We start from the raw sequence: 15,127 nt of genomic DNA, 5'->3' as shown, positions 1-15,127 counted from the left end.
AGCCCTGTCAGGCTGTAATAACATCTATTTTAACAAACCCCCATCCCTGAGAAGGTGAAGGTTGTGACATCATCTGTCCCTCCTCTCCATCTCATCCAATCAGAGAATGCCTAGTATTTATTGAAACAAAATACAAGGGGGTAGACCAATGGCAGATTTTAACCACTTCCAATCCAGGCATTTCTCGCCATCATGTACAAAACATCATTTTGCTACAAAAAAAAAAAAAAAAAAAATTACTCGGAGCCCCCCCAAGCACTATAATATATATATCTCCCCTGCACATTGCGGCCGCAAATGTGGTATGGGGAGGTCAGCAAGTGGTTAATAACAGTTTCTTATAAGCTAAAACTAAATCAGATATAAAAAGACACAAATTGTTGCAGCCGTTTGTTTTATTATTTGCCAGCAGGTAAGTATCTGACTTGGTATCGATCTCTTCCCATCCCCTGTACAGCAGAGCTCAGACACAGAGGGAGAAGTAGTTCAAGGAGCCAATCAGCTGAGTCTGCAGGGTTAATACTCTCACAGGGGCAAGCTGATAGGGGGGAAAACAGCAAAGTGTCAGAGAAATTAGCTAATCAGCATGCTGCTTCTTTACGTGTCCACTCACTGGGGGGAAAGTCAAGACCTGCAAGTGTTACTGGACAGAAGAAGAGAAAAATAAGGTCTCTTTCTCTACCAGAGAGGGCTGTGCTGTGTATATCTCAGGACCGGATTGACAAATACAAATCCTTTGGCAGGTAAGCAATTCCCATATATGAATTTCATCCATTTATTTAGTAGTTATGTATATTATATGTAAAACTTAAAGCTGAACTTAACATAACTGGCACCAACAAAGGAGGGCTACATATGATCCAAAATACTTTGCATGCATTCAGAAAATTAAAGGATTTCTGAATGGCAGTTATGCCCACTGGGCAACCTCCTGTATTAATGCAACAGTGCAGCCGCATGGGACCCGGAAACTAGTGGCCATCACTGGAGTAGTGGTGTTTACTACAATGGATTTCCGGCTTCCACACATATGGTATATGCATTGCTCCAGCTTGGAGCAATGTAACTGTAAAAATATCTATACCTGGAATTCTTCTTTAATCACTTCCCGTCCGGCCTATAACAGAATGACGACTGGGTGGTGGTTCAGTTATCCTGACTGGGCGTCATATGATGTCTTTCAGGATAACAGCCTCTGTGCGCCCGTGGGGGCACGCATTGCGGCGATCGGTGGAGCGGTGTGTCAGTCTGACACACCGCTCCACCGACCTTGGTAAAGAACCCAAGACAGAGGCTCTTTACCACGTGATCAGCCATGTCCAATCACGATGTCAACAGGAAAAGCCGTTGATCAACTTTTCCCCCAGTCTCGTCTGACAGATGCGAGTAGAGGAGAGCCGATCGGAAGCTCTCCTGACAGGGAGGGGTCTGCGCTGATTATCAGCACAGCCCCCCCTTGGATGCTCACACTAGACCACCAGGAGAGCCGCCAGGACCACCAGGGAAGGGGGCAACATGTGGATGGCCAGGTATGTACCCCATGTCCATCCACATGTGCAAATTATGCCCAATCACTGACTAGCGCCATTATATAACATGATGCCCGGCAATGTCACCCATCAGTGTCATTGCCACCTACCAGTGCCACCCATAAGTTCCCATCAGTGCCGCCTGTCAGTGCAACCATATCAGTGCCCATCATTGAAGAAGGAAAACTTGTTTAAACATTTTTTAACAAAAGAAAAAAAACTTAGTTTTTTTTCAAATTTTTCGGTCTTTATTTGTTGCGCAAAAAATACAAAACCACAGAGGTAATCAAATACCACCAAAATAAATCTCTATTAGTGGGAACAAAGTGATAAAAAATTTGTTTGGGTACAGTGTTGTATGACCACCCAATTGTCATTCAAATGGCGACAGTGCTGAAAACGGAAAATTGGCTTGGGCAGGAAGGTGGCCAAGTGCCCGCTATTGAAGTGGTTAAAGCCGAGCTGAATGTAATGTACAGGTTGAGTGAAAGTGAAGCCGGCCATAGATGAGTCAAATCTCGGCTGGTTCAGCAGGGAGATTTGAATGCTGTGTGAACAGGCTGATTGAGCAGCTTGGGTACAAACAGCTAGCTGGATTTTTCATGCAATTATTGCCAGTGGCTATAGCCGCTAGCGATTATCAATGTGTTCTCCTGGCATAGATGACTCCCCATGCCAGGAGGACATAAAAGCTCTGCAGGAGGGATTCTCCCAACACTGACTGTGGTTACAGGAAAGGAAAGAAATAGAATCGCACCATCTCTGGATTGCTAAAGAATTTTTTAACATGTAAATGTTATTTCAAAAGCAATTTTTAAATGTATAGTTTTTATATTGGGACAATGCTCTGTCCCCATTTCCCCAAGTACTCTCCTGTGTTGTCATCCTGTCACACTCATTTGGCGTGGAGATCACAAATGGCCATAATATTGCTCATCAGGTCTTGTTCCCATGGTCAATGATGTCCATATAGTGTGAACAGCGCGTCTTCTGCAGGGTCTCAACTTCCAGATGCCATGTGCTGGCGGCCCACTAAGACCGCTGACCAGAACCCGCACACCTGACAAATTAGTGGGTCTGTGCAGCTGCTGCATCCTAAAAGACTGCTGTCTACATGCAACACCTGGAAGTTGACACACTGTGAAGAAAACAGCCTTTTCAATTGTTATGGGTATCACTGTTCTTGTGAACAAGACATTATCCAAGCAAGTCCACTGCTGACACCACCAGGAAGCCCAGCCTGAGCAATGATGTGCAGTCAGAGCTGGAGTAGATGTATGTAGACAGGAAGTGGCTGCAAAAGGGCTGCCAGAGTCAGCAGGAAGAAGATGCAATGAAGGTTAAAAAAAAAAAAAAAAAGTAGGTATGTAATATATGTATGACATGTGCTATTTTAGCACACGAAAGATCATTAATTTACAGTTAACATCTATTAAATGCTTTTCTATACTAGAATCCAAAGCATTCCTATACTGGAGAAATGCTCTGTAATTTACAGGTGGATCCAGTTATCCTTTAGAATGAAAGCTCTCACATTCTGGGCCTTCCTAATCCTCTTGTCTTAAATTGGTTGAAACCGTACCGTATCCCTTTATTTTAAAAAGCACTTCCTAAAAACTGTTAGTACTATATTATAAAAAAATAAAATAAATAAAAAACATTTTTATAACTTAATAATAAATAATATCTTTAACTATGATAACAAACCAACTGGAATGGGCCAAAGATACAAAGTATAATATACTGTAGCATGTAAAACCAACAGTGCAGCTTGAGGGCAGACAGTACAGGGGAAAAAAATTATATTTTTTTTATAATAATAATAATAATATTTTTTTTTTTTCACTGGACCACCCAACTACAAACTGCGATCTTTACTATACATATGGCTTTGTTGCTTTCGATGTGATCCCACTATAACGACACTTGTCACCATACCTGCAAACGCAATCAGTACATTTTCTGTATGATGTCACTACTTTCAATAAGATGCTAAAAGCCGCCAATCACTGGACCACCCAGAGACGTCTGTTCTTGTCTTTCGTATTGCTGTGTTGCCTTGGGTGTGATCGCTTGTCATAAATCAGATCTGGACAGAAAAATTATCGCTATACTCTGTGTATGATGTCACTGCTCTGTATGAGATGCTGCAAGTAAATGCTCCTATACCCAGGTCCTAAAAAAGGAGCCATCATATGGGATGGGATGGGGTAATGGGGTGACTTCAGGACATGATCCGCCCATGCCTCCTATAGGGGAAGTGTATAGGTACAACACATGAAGGGGGGGGGGGGTGGTTGGCTGACCCCCAATGAAATCAGACCAGCCAATCCTCTATGATGATAGGAGACAGCTCTTGGGGTCACTCCAGGACTGGATGAGCTCATTCATGCAGATCTCCTGTCTGGGGGATGCAGGCTAACCATCCCCATACATAGGATGCCAATGGTGCCATTATGGTAAACAATATGACATGTGCTGATGCTGCATAGGAAAAAAATAAAACATCTGCAAGCCCCACACATCCATGATCGCTAATGTGGAATAAATGCATTGATCTAAGGATTGGGGGGACAGTCCAATCAACACCCACAGACAGCCAAGTGACTTACCAGAGGCTTGCAGCAAGCGATCACCCACACTACAGACACATTCAGTCCTTGGCATTGAAGATCTGACAAGTGGATGAGTGAAAAGTTTAAACGATGAGAGAGATCTGCCAGATGCAGCCAAATCGGTGCGGTGTGGAGCCCCCCCGAGTGATCCCATACGATGGGGGTCTGCAGCGTTCAGATGAATGGGCGATCAGGGCGTAGCTGTCTATGCAGCTGCTGCATTGCCTGCTCTCTGCTCTGGAACAATGTGTGCAGCCCACGCCCAGAGAGCTGCTGCCGCCACGCCCACCAGTGGGCGTCAGTCATCAGGTGCATGAGAGCGGCAAATGGGCAGGGGGGCGTGGGCTCCCAGGAAAGTCCGCCCCTCGTTGGCTTCTTGGATTGAGCCTGTGCTGCAGCGTGGGGGGAGCTGCAGTGTAATAACAGGGCGATGACAGTGTACAGAGATGGGACGACGAGGACTGCCTAGAGAAGTCAGCATCTGAGGATCATGGAATGACAGCATCCTGTCCCTGCTCCATCCTTCCATTCATTACAGATCCTCCGATCACTTCGATCCCTCCATGGTCTGAAAATACCAAGAAGATTACTTCTCAAAGTGTTTTAATAAATCAAATCCCTAAAATCCAAAGATAGTATTCAGTATTCTGAAATCTGACAATTTCCTAAAACATAATACCTGCTGATCCTGCCATGAAGGACTTGTTCAGGAACTTCCTGTTACAGGGTGACAACGCAATGCCCTTGTTTCCCAATTGTGCTCTTGTGTTGTCACCCTGTCACACATGAGTCTGATGGAGGCCACCAGCAGTCATTTCCTATTGGTGACAGCATGGTCCAATGCTGTCACCATTAGGAAAACCCCACCAGGAGAAATGACATGCAGACCTCACATCCAGCAGTGCACAGCACAGTCTCTTTTTATATTCAGTGCCCAGCAGAGCCCTTGTTTACATCCAAGTACAGTGAGAAAGGTCCCTCTTTGCATCCAGGAGTGCCCAGCAGGGTACCCCCTTAAATACAGGAGTGCCCTGCAGAGTCATCCTTACATCCAGGGATGCCCAGCAGAGTACCCCCTTAAATACAGGTGTGCCCTGCAGAGTCCTTACATCCAGGGATGTCCATTACATCAAGCAGAGTCCCGCTTTACATTCAGGAGTGCCCAGTAGGGTACCTGTACCCCCTTAAATACAGGTGTGAACTGCAGAGTCCTCCTTACATCCAGGGATGCCCAGCAGGATACCCCCTTAAATACAGGTGTACCCTGCAGAGTCCTCTTTACATCCAGGGATGCCCAGCAAGGTATCCCCTTAAATACAGGTGTGCACTTGTCAGGGCTGGCTTAGCCCTTCCTTCTCTGAGCTGGCCGCTGAGCTGTCGGCTAATTGGCAGCTCTCATCTCTCTCCACAGTTAGCAGCTGTTCCTGATCCTGCTCGTCTGACCTGCTGACTTAAAGCTGTCAACCTTTTGCGCACAGTTGGGAATCCAGCTTGCGTTCTCTTCTGCCTATCACCCGCAGTCTAATGGGGCTGCAGAACAAGACAATCAGTCCTTGGAGCAATTCATACGTTGCTATATTTCTGACCACCATAACAACTGGTCTGACCTATTCCCTTGGGCAGAGTTTGCTCACAACAGTGCCTTGAATTCTGCCTCCTGATTGTCTCCATTTATGGCGAATTATGGTTTCCAACCTTCCATGTTGCCTGACTCGTTTGTTCCGCAGAGTATTCCTGCGTTAGAGGAGCATCTCTGTGGTCTTCGTTCCACTTGGGTACAAGTCCAGGAGGCTTTGCATCATGCTAATGATAGGTACAGACTCCATGCTGACCGCAGACGCCTGCCTGCGCCTTCCAACCAGGTTGGGGACAGGGTCTGGCTGTCATCTCACAACCTCCGGCTTCATGTTCCCTCACTGAAGTTTGCGCCTCAGTTTATTGGGCCTTTCCGTATCCTTCGCAGGATTAACCCAGTAGCTTACGCGTTGGACCTTCCTCGTATGCCCATCTCAAATGTGTTTCATGTCTCCTCATTGAAACCGTTGGTCTGTAACCGATTTACCACCTCAGTGCCACGCCCTCACCCTATTCAGGTTGAGAACCATGAGGAGTATGAGGTACAATCCATTGTTGACTCCTGTAGGTTCCGTGGGCGCATACAGTACCTGGTGCATTGGAAGGGGTAAGGTCCGGAGGAACACTCCTAGATTTCATCCTTGGACGTATATGCCTCTGTCCTCCTCCATGAGTTACATAGACAGTTTCCCCTCAAGCCCGGTGGCCCTCCGAGGGAGAGGGGTCATTGAGGATGGGGTACGGTCAGGGCTGGCTTAGCCCTTCCTTCTCTGGGCTGGCCGCTCAGCTGTCAGCTAATTGCCAGCTCTCATCTCTCTCCACAGTTACCAGCTGTTCCTGATCATGCTCTTCTGATCTGCCTACTTAAAGCTGTCCAGCTCACTTCACCTCTGCCTTCGCCTTGGTCACATCACAAGAAACCATCTCCTGCGGTTCTGTTTAATGACTGGCTTGCTGACATCCCTTCTTATCCTGCTTGCTGTGGCTCTACTTGGATCCCTGACTTCTGGCCTGGCTGATTACCCGATCTGGTTAATGAACTCTGGACTCTGGCTATGCTTTGACTACGCTTTTTCTATTTACCTTTTTATTTTTATTTAATAAACAAGTGTGATTTAATTGTACTTCTGTCTCGGTCTGATTCATGGTTTCTGACAGCCCTGCATAGTCCTCCTTACATCCAGGGATGCCCAGCAGGGTACCTCCTTAAATACAGGAGTGCCCTGCAGAGTCCTTACATCCAGGGATGCCCAGCAGCACATCCCCTTAAATACAGGTGTACCCTGTAGAGTCCTCTTTACATCCAGGGATGCCCAGCAGGGTACCCCCTTAAATACAGGAGTGCCCTGCAGAGTCCTTACATCCAGGGATGCCCAGCAGAGTACCCCCCTAAATACAGGTGTGCCCAGCAGAGTCCCGCTTTACATTTAGGAGTGCCCACTAGGGAACTGGCAGAAGTGACACTTTTAGTGTGGAGGTAGGAAGGATCTCAAAATATAATTCACAACATTAAAATAAAATAAAAGTTTTCGGTAACAATCATGGATAAATACATTAAAGCCCAACTGAATTTAAGAGGTTGAACTTACCTTTCCAACACTCCCTTGCTGGTGCCTGTATCTCCTTCTCTGTGACAGTTTTTTGCCACCTTCATTGGTTGGCAAGGGATAACACTACTCCTATGCATGCACAGGAGCCAGTCATCCAACAACACACAGTGACTGGCCCGATGCTATAAGCCGAGCTGTGAAGTTTACAGTGCCGGAAAAGACAGCTAACAGGAAATTGGGGACCTTTTATTGCAGAAGAGACATTTCTATCAGCAAATCACATGCTCTTTGCTGATTGGAGAGTTATAGGTCTGACTCAGGAGGAGGGGGGAGGTTGGACCTCTGCAGAGAGACCACTGCTTTCACACCAAGAGCAACGGTCCTGCCAGCATAGAGAAAGGGTGACAGGCTTTTCTACTCAGGGTGTAGCTGCTTTCTAAAGAAAGTTCTGGTTATAACGCTTAACATTTGGATTTCCCAACACTTGCTGTACCAAATGGAGAGGATGAACCTGTCTAGGTGGAGCACAGCAAGCAGGAGTTCTAATCATTCCTTACACTATCCAAATCTCTATTAAAAAGCTGGCTGCTGGACCTTTTCTTTTTCCAGACCAGGAAAACTATGAATATGGGAAGTCTAAAACATAAAGATTTCAGGATAGACATAATCATGGGACCCAACGCACTGTACTACAGTATATATTACACTTAAACATACTAAATTACACAGACAGGTACACCAATGGACCAAAGCATCCTTTAGTGATCCTCCATACCCTCACCCGGAGTAGAACAAAGGGCAAGGCTTTAAGCTAGTAGGTGGCCCCTTAGGTAGTTTTTCAAGTTTTTATCTCCTTTTACCCATGTGTTATAGTTTATGACAAAACTAAGCTGTACATATTTGCAATACCTGCACATTTCTCCATGTCTTGTTGCTTTAAAAATGCTGCAAGTACAGAAAAATACTAGCTGATCTGCCATGAATGCACTGCAGCTCATAATTCCTGTGGCGGACTAACATCACACAGCATGTTTGTGGACTGAGTGGTGTCAGCCCTGATCAATTGTCATTTGCTAAACTACTCAAACCTTTACTCCATTATGATCTCCACAACATGAAGGTAGTCCCAGAATAAGAACTAGGATTAATTAGGATTAATTAGACTCCTAAAGATAACACAGGAAGTGTGCACTGGACACAGGATAGCTCCAAATTTCTGATTTGATCAACAGCTATTTTTTTGCACTTATCAAACAGATATATCAAAATACTTTCAATGGTATAATTTGATAGATCAAAATGGAGAAAAATAAGAGAAGCTCATTGATAGGATATACTGTACATACACTTCAATTAAAAAAAGTAACTTATTTATACTAACTGTATTTCATTCCTTATTGGTTGGTTTTAGTAAGGGAAGCTGGAGATGAATACTGCTGTGCTGTCTTTTGACTAACCCAAATTTAAAGAGGAGTTTCACCCAAAAGTGCCTTCTCCCCCCTCCGATGCCACGTTTGGCACCTTTCGGGGGAGGGGGGAGCGGGTACCTCTTATTGCTAGGTACCCCTCCCCACTTCTGAGAGATCTCGCCACAGTGGGATCACAGGGAAGTTAGGCCCCCTCCTCTTTCCTCCACCACCGAAAGGCTTCACTACTGGTTACCCTTACAACAAATGGTAATGGCAGCACCTGAGAGCCGATGGAAACACTGACATTGGGGCCAATATCGCTGGATTCCAGGACAGGTAATTGTAGCTGCTGACCTTCCAAGGCGCATGCACATGTGTCAAAGGTCTCCAGATCCGATGTCTCCAACTTTGGCACTTGCCAATACAAGCCTGTTTGACTCACAGGACGTATGTCCTTTTGAGTTCAAACCATCTGGTAAGCCTTCGTCATATCGATGATGGACCACTCACCTTCACATATTATTTCACCATCCATTCACCCTTTTTTGATGTTTCAATGATGTTATGAACATTTGGCGTATATCCCTTTAAGGGCCATTCAGTTTCACCACATTTTCCATGTCACCCATGGTCTTTATGTCTATTTAATTAATTTGCTTTTCTTTTGATTTCTTATACAAAATCACTGTATATTTATTTCATTATAGCCCCACATTGTTTGTAATAACCATTGTGAGACCCACCCAATGATCTTTGTTTACTTAAAGTTTTAGCTCTGCACTTTTTACCTTTATACTTTTTAAAGGCACTGTATATTTGATCAAAATACAATTGTATTTAACAAACGCTTCCACATGATGAAAAACAATCAATAATATTCAATTTTGGTTGATCACATCAGTTTGTTTGAACCTGACTGAAACTGTGTCTAAATCAAAGGAAAGCTATGGCTATTTTATTATTTGTGGATTCAACCTTTTGCTTAAATCGTGGAGCAATTGGGTAAAAAACAAAAAAGAAATCAATGCAGGCATGGCCACCATTAAAGGATATCTAACCCAAGAACAAAAATGTAATATTTCTCATCCCCTATGCATACCTCACAACGTTTTATGATGGGAAAGAAAGAGGGACACCGATTATCTCAAATATTGTAGGCTCCACCGCCATACCCCTTTATATGAAGAATTTATACATGTTGTACACAAAAGATCATTTTAAACCTACAAGTGCTTTTTTTTACTGTTATTATTCCTTTATACTGGCTTTTGAAATTACCAAATGCAACAAGAAATTGGATGAAAGGTTTAGAACCGTAAAACACTTTTACGTAGATAAATATTACACAGATATCTGATATACAGATAAATAATACATTATTTTACAGATTATCTGATATGCATCAGATCAAAATGAGGGACAAATGACAAGGAAAGAGGCCAAAAAGATTTTGTTCCAAAAGAGAGACAGTCCCTCCGCAAAAGTTGGGACCTATGCCTATGTAATGGGTATGAGGAAAGGAAAATGTGTTTGTAGTCCTGCCCTAGAGTAACATCCATGGTCCCCTTCATAGGTAAAGTGGAGAAATAAATGTAGCCACTCAGGGACAGGAAGTGTATTATTCCCAGGATCAATAGGTGCAAACAGAGGAAAAACGGGCAGAAGAAAGAAAACAAATTCAGCCACCACTTCTTAATAAGCTCTATTACATTTTTGTATTGGAGTTTTAGATGATTATACTACCTCTTCTGTTGCAGGGAATGGGTGTTTTGATTTGCTTAGACAGAATTTCTTTAACATATTGTGGCAGCAGGCAGGTAAAGTCACCTGGTTGTATCCAGGATGGGAAATATGTGTGCCCTAGATTCAGGCTTTATGCAGACTTGTACAACTAGAGGGGAAGAGTTAATGAGCCCAGCTGAAGTAAATGGGCTCATTAAGACCTCTACAAAAAAAAACCCAGCATGCTTAGGGAGATGCTCCATCCTGGAACCAGTTTTGTGTTGTATAGACTGGGGAGTGTGATATCTGTTCTGTGCGGTGAGTTAGCGCCTGTGTGGCAAACCTCTACAACAGAGACAGGGACTGGTGCAGCACAAGGCTGCACTCAGTTGTTAGACAGGGAATCTAAGTGTGTAGTTAGAGGTCAAGCTGACCAGGATTTATTTTCATGTTTTATTTTTGTTTGGCTGTTATATGTATCACTGCATGTAGCATAAATAAACCGCATCTTTTGTTTTTTTGCACCTACAACGCTGTCTGCTATGCCTGATTTTGTGTTGTGAACCCATCCAGGGGGTCACACACACCCGCTGCCGAGCTAACCCCTCACAGTTGGGGGAGAATTTTGGCAGTTTATTTTTTATTTTTTTAAAGGACAGCATGGAGGAGATACTGAGACAGCTGGCTCTAGCAAATGCAAATCAGCAGCAAACAAATGCGGCTTTACAAAAGAGCCTTGCAGCCCAGCAGAAAGCTCACCTGCAGAGTCTGGAAGCTCAGCAACAAGCCCAGCAGCAATCTGAAGCCCGCTTCATAGACCTGTTGCAGAAGCAAGAGCAGAATTTTCAACAGAAAATAGAGACATTAATACAGCAACGTCCGCAGACCAATGAAGCAAGTGGTTACAATAATACCGCATCCTTTGGTGTGAAACGTTTATTGACAAAAATTACTGGAGAGGATGATCCGGAGGTGTTTTTGACCACATTTGAAAGGACTGCTGAAAGGGAAAAGTGGCCTAAGGAGCAATGGGCTGGACTGGTGGCCCCTCTGTTAACTGGGGAATGGCAGAAAGCTTATTATGACCTAGAGCCTGACCAAGCAAAAGACTATGTGGTGCTAAAAACAGAAATATGGGCACGGCTGGGTGTCACCCTGGCCGTCCGGGCTCAGCGTGTGCATAATTGGACTTTTCAGATTGGAAAACCCCCCAGGTCTCAAATGTATTATCTCATTCACCTGAGCAGGAAGTGGCTGCAGCCAGAGACTTTGACCGCACCAAACATTGTGGAACGTGTTGTTATGGATCGTTTCCTGAGAGCTCTTCCTACTGCCATCCAAAAATGGGTAAGCCATGGAGACCCAGAAAATGCAGATAAACTTGTGGATCTGGTTGAGAGGTACTTGGCTACAGAGAGCCTGACCACCTCTTCCAGGGACTCACGGACTTTCCACCCTAAGACCAGATCATTCCCAGTGGAGGGTAAGATGACTCCAAGGGGTGAGGGTGGAGAGAGTGAGAGGGTGGGAGTTCGACCTAAGGTCTGGCGGGAGCAGCCCAGGAAGCCCATGCTGCAAGAGACAGCGAAAAAGATTATTTGCTACCGCTGCCGGCAAGAGGGACATATTGCAGCCAATTGCCCCGTTGTGGATGAGCCTATGCAATGTGAGGCCGCGTACACACGCGCGGACTGTTCGCCCAACTTTGTCCGTCCAACAGTTTCGGCAAACAGTCCGCTCAAAATTAGCATGGAGGGACATGGCGACACACGACGAACGAACAGTTTGCTGAAACCGTGCGCGATGACGTGAACGGCACGTACGACGGGACGAAAAATACGACGTCCTATACACTGCATTATAACTTTCGGCGTGAAAATCCTTTCTGAGCATGCGCGCAACTTTGTTTGACGAACAAGCCTACACACGAGCGGACTGTTCGCTGAAACAAGGTTTCAGCGGACAGTTTTTCGGAAATTCCGTAAAACCTTGTTCGTCAAACTGTCCGCTGAAACTGTCCGCTGAAAGCCCACACACGAGCGGACTGTCCGCCCAAACACTGTTCAGCGGACAAAGTTGGGCGAACAGTCCGCGCGTGTGTACGCGGCCTGACTTTATAAGGGAGAGACGTCAGTCGCTGTTTGCGACAGTTGCATGCACTGCCATTCGGGGACCTGAGAAACATTTATGTAAAATGTGTATTAATGGTAGAAATGTTGATGTGTTGCTGGATTCAGGTAGCCTGGTAACATTGATAAAAGCTGAATTAGTTACTACAGAGGTCTCTGGGAAGAACAGGGTGGCTGTTATTTGTGTGCATGGGGACACCCGAGAGTATCCTGTAACTTCAGTGTTTTTTGAGACCCCCAAAGGTAACCTCTCTCATCAGGTGGGGTTAGTGTCTCACTTACCACATGATGCTATTGTGGGAAGGAATTTTCCAAAATTCTGGGAACTCTGGGATTGTCCTGAGCCCCCCACTGGTGCCCCTATAAACCAGGAAGATGACCAGAATTCCTCTGGGAGTGGTGAGGACTCTCCTGAATTTCCCTTGTCGGCATTGGCGGGGGAAACTCGAGAAACTGGGGAGGAGCCAACATCCTCAGATGAAAACATGCCGTCTGTGGAGTTTTCGGATCTTGAGGTTCACAGGGAAAATTTTGCCACAGAACAGTTAAAAGACCCCACCCTAATAAAGGCACGGGAAAATGTGGTGAAAATAGATGGCGAGTTAGTGAACCCAGATAAGACTTGCACTTATCCTTACTTCACTATGGAAAGGGACCTGCTGTATCGAGTGGCTCAAAGGGCAGAAGAAACCATTGAGCAACTTGTAGTGCCCAAACCTTACAGGAAGTTGGTGTTAGAATTGGCCCATGGGCACATTCTGGGAGGTCATCTGGGGGCCGAGAAAACCAGAGAGAGGGTACTGCAGAGATTCTATTGGCCTGGGGTCATGAAGGAAACAGAAAATTATTGTTCCTCCTGCCCTGTGTGTCAGAAGTCGGCACCTATGCCACATTTCCGTAACCCGCTGGTACCTCTTCCTATCATTAAGGTCCCCTTTGAGAGGATCGCAATGGATTTGGTAGGTCCGATAATGAAGTCTGCTAGGGGGCATCAGTACATTTTGGTTATATTGGACTATGCCACCCGTTATCCGGAAGCAATTCCTCTTCGAAATACCTCGGCCAAAACCATAGCCAAAGAGCTATCTCTTGTTTTTAGCCGTGTGGGTATTTGTAAGGAACTGCTTACGGACCAAGGTACACCCTTTATGTCCAGGGTTATGAAAGAACTATGCAAGTTGTACAAAGTGACACAATTGCGTACATCTGTGTATCACCCCCAAACAGATGGGTTGGTTGAAAGATCCAACAAAACCCTAAAACAAATGTTAAAGAAGGAGGTGGATAGAGATGGAAAGAATTGGGACTGTCTAATACCCTATCTGATGTTTGCCATTAGGGAGGTACCCCAATCCTCTACGGGTTTCTCACCCTTCAAGTTGCTCTATGGGAGACACCCAAGAGGGCTGCTGGATATCGCCAAGGAAACTTGGGAAAATGAGAGGTCTCCTCACAGAAGCGTGATTGAGCATGTCGCCCTGATGCAAGATAGAATTGCACAGGTAATGCCAATCGTAAAGGAACATTTGACCCAAGCGCAGTTAGCACAGCAGAGAGTGTACAACCGTGGGGCCAAGACCCGTACTTTTTCCCCGGGGGATAGGGTCTTGGTGCTAGTCCCTACGGTTGAAAGCAAATTTCTGGCCAAATGGCAAGGTCCATACGAAGTAATTGAAAAAATTAGTGAGGTGAACTACAGGGTTAGACAGCCAGGAAGGCGAAAGCCGGAGCAGATCTATCACGTCAATCTGCTGAAAGCCTGGAGGGATAGAGAATCCTTAGTCGCAGAGACTTTGTCACAAGCACAGCCTGATTGCTTAGTTCCTGAGGTTGGAATAGCAGACACCTTATCGAAAGCCCAACAACAGGAGGTTAAAGAGTTTGTACTTCGCAACAAAGAGATTTTCTCTGAGCTGCCGGGACAAACATCTGGAGTAGAGCATGACATTATCACCCCGCCAGGAGAAAGGGTAAAACTAAAACCTTATAGAATACCAGAGGCCCGACGGGAGGCAATAGGTGGGGAGGTTCAAAGGATGCTGGAATTGGGTGTGATAGAGGAGTCCCAGAGTGACTGGTCCAGTCCTATCGTACTAGTGCCCAAACCTGATGGGAGCTGGCGGTTTTGTAACGATTTTCGACAATTGAATAAAGTTACAAAATTTGACACCTACCCCATGCCGCGTATAGTTGATTGACCGGTTGGGAACAGCCCGATATATGACAACTCTTGATCTCACCAAAGGGTATTGGCAAATTCCCCTGGCCGAGTCGGCCAAGGAGAAAACTGCGTTTGTAACCTCAGATGGGGCATTCCAATATAAGAGAATGCCGTTTGGCTTACAGAATGCACCGACATTCCAGCGGAAAATGGATAAGATTCTGAGGCCCCATCAGAAATATGCTGCAGCTTACCTGGATGATGTGATTATCCATAGCACAGACTGGGTCTCACATTTGCCAAAAGTACAAGCAGTCCTAGACTCTATCCGGGAAGCTGGGTTTACGGCCAATCCAAAGAAGTGTACCATTGGACAGGAGGAGGCCAAATATCTTGGGTACACTATTGGGAGGGGGGTGATAAAACCCCAAGTCAAT

The 15,127-nt window shown here is 45.3% G+C and overlaps 1 protein-coding gene across 1 annotated transcript in view; it reads right to left on the bottom strand.

The window, feature by feature from the left end:
- HRAS (HRas proto-oncogene, GTPase) overlaps positions 1 to 4,369 on the bottom strand; it is a gene marked incomplete in the record, with an annotated part of 155,612 nt that extends 151,243 nt beyond the window's left edge. Inside the window, 1 exon segment of the mRNA XM_077459086.1 lies at positions 4,142 to 4,369.
- Positions 4,370 to 15,127: the final 10,758 nt, after the last annotated feature.

The sequence above is a fragment of the Lithobates pipiens genome, unplaced genomic scaffold (assembly GCF_037356315.1).
Source record: "Lithobates pipiens isolate NorthernLeopardFrog02 unplaced genomic scaffold, aLitPip1_a1.2 Scaffold_10, whole genome shotgun sequence".
NCBI lineage: Eukaryota > Metazoa > Chordata > Amphibia > Anura > Ranidae > Lithobates > Lithobates pipiens.
Note: the sequence above shows the minus strand (reverse complement) of the source record. Positions and strands in the feature narration are given on the sequence as shown.